Raw genomic sequence first — 2426 nt, 5'->3', positions numbered from 1 at the left:
TTCTTTTTTGGCTTAAAAAGTTTTGTTATATTTTGAGGGATAAGGGTTGATCTGTAGTTCATGCTCTTTAGCTTTGGTATTAAACTTCTGTCTTGAAAAACAATACATATAAAAAAAATGATTCAATGATATACCATATTGTTTTTATTTTTTTTCCTACTTTAGGTTTGACATGTTCTTCTCAAGCTTAATTTGTAGAGCTGCTTTTTATTTTCAGGTTGAAATTATTAGCAAGTAGCTAATATTTGAATAAGTAAGCAATCTTCAATTTTGATCAGTAAGCATGCAGAAAGTTACAAGCTGAGATAACCAACAAGCTACAAAAATTCAACAATTTGAAAGATATAAAGCATATGAATTACTAGTTTTGACAAGTAATGTTCCACAATTTTAAGTAGTTTATAATACTTGAAAAGAGTTTTAAACTTTTTCCTGTGGTTTTGATCAAATTTTCAATAGCTGTAGGCAATTTATGGTAATTGAAACAGTTTTTAACAATTTTGCAGTAATTTTGAACAATTTTGAGCGGTTTATGACAGCAAATTCGACGAGCTGCTCTCAAAGCTATTTAAGTACATGGCAAAGCATTTGTAATACCTTAAATTTTCTGAATTCAAATGCGAGCATCTAGATTTGTTTAAGCGTCGGAAGAATTTTTCTAAATTCTACATTATATTCAACTCAAGAAGAATATAAAATTGGATATAGTGTACATACAACTCGAGCAAGAATTCAAAGCACTTTGCAATTCATACATTATAACAAAATAGTAGAAATAAATTGTGTAAGTGTTAGTTGCTTTAATAACCGCTCAAAACATACAGCATACATGATTTTGCTATTTAAAAATTGTATTATTCTTATTTTTCATGTTCTTCTCTTGTACAATACATTATCCAAGATACAAGCTATGTGAATAGTATTTTAATCTATAGAATAATTACACTTCATAATTCCATGATTACTATGTCTCATGGAAGCAGCATAATTGCTACCCAAGGGCTGCAATGTCTTCAAAATGCGGCCATATATTGCAAACTCTTTAGTCATCATAATGCAAGCCAGCAAATTATTTTTCCTCCTTAGAATGTATCAGGAAACCATTGCACTCCAAGAAACCACATTTCTCACATGCATTTCATCCAACACTTTCTTAGCACTTGCTAAATCGTCAACTCTGCACACGCCCTAACAATTCATAACCCCCTGATTTTCAAAATTATTGACACAGTCACGGGGCGGAGGCAAAATTGGGAGCCGCAGTTGTAGCCGCAACAACAGTCGATGACGTTGCCTGCTACTAAACAACCATTAGATTAAATAATTAAGAAATGAGAAAATGGGTTTCTCGATTGCTCAAATCAAGCATAGCAATCAAGGAAAGAAAAGAGAGAAATTTTACTAATTAATTAATTAATTACCTATTGAAGACCACAGTAAGCATTTTGAAACTTGTGGGGTTCTCCATGAAGGCCTTGAGCTCCGCGGCTCTAACTCTGCAAGTTGTGATTAAGCACACGACGGGCGCCAACGTCAGCTCATCCCGACTCGGCGATGGCCTTGCAACCACTGTTGGTGCTCGCCACGAGGGACTGCCTCCGTCGTCGCCATCGGCATATAGTACTTCCTTCTATCGAGCTCTAGCGACACCGCCACATGGAGCTTCATGTACCTCACCAAGAGCTCACAACGCTGCCCCAAAATAGACCCATAGCTCGAGCAGGGCCCTCTTTAATTCCCTTCCCACGATCCGGCGCAGTGCCTCAGGAGAGTTGGGTTGGGACTTGGGGTTGGATCGAAGGAGATCGGAGATGGGGTTGGCTGGGATAGAAAGGAAAAAAACATATTTCTTTGCCCATATTGACGGAGCACTATTTAGGGATAGGGAAGGAAATAAAAGAATTCTTTACCCTTTTTCACGTAGCACTGTTTGGGGATAAAGGTGGGGAAAAAAGAGCTTGCGCCCCTCGCGTTTTGAAATTTCACTTAACTCCGTTTTTGTTTACTCCGTTAGGCTCCGCACTACTCGCGCTTTTGATCCGAGCGCTTCGCCAATCAATCGGACTGACAAGAAATCAATAGTAAAAATCCATTTTACTACCGATAGCAAACCAGCACAACTCACATATATATATACATATATATATATATATATATATATATATATACATATGTATATATATATGTATATACATATGTATATACATATATATATATACATATGTATATATGTATACATATATATATATACATATGTATATATGTATACAGACATATTTAGGCTAGGGCTACTATACTCTTATGAGTATAGAGTCCTTCATACTCATAAGTTGTTTTCATTGATTGAGCTTCCGAATCGACGATCCACTCCGTTAAATATGATCTAGAGTATTTGAAACTTCTAGAAAATAAATTTCGTAATTTTT

This window comes from Ananas comosus, unplaced genomic scaffold (genome assembly GCF_001540865.1).
Source record: "Ananas comosus cultivar F153 unplaced genomic scaffold, ASM154086v1, whole genome shotgun sequence".
In the NCBI taxonomy this organism is placed as follows: domain Eukaryota; kingdom Viridiplantae; phylum Streptophyta; class Magnoliopsida; order Poales; family Bromeliaceae; genus Ananas; species Ananas comosus.
The sequence above is the reverse complement of the archived record's forward strand: the minus strand, read 5'-3'. Positions refer to the sequence as shown.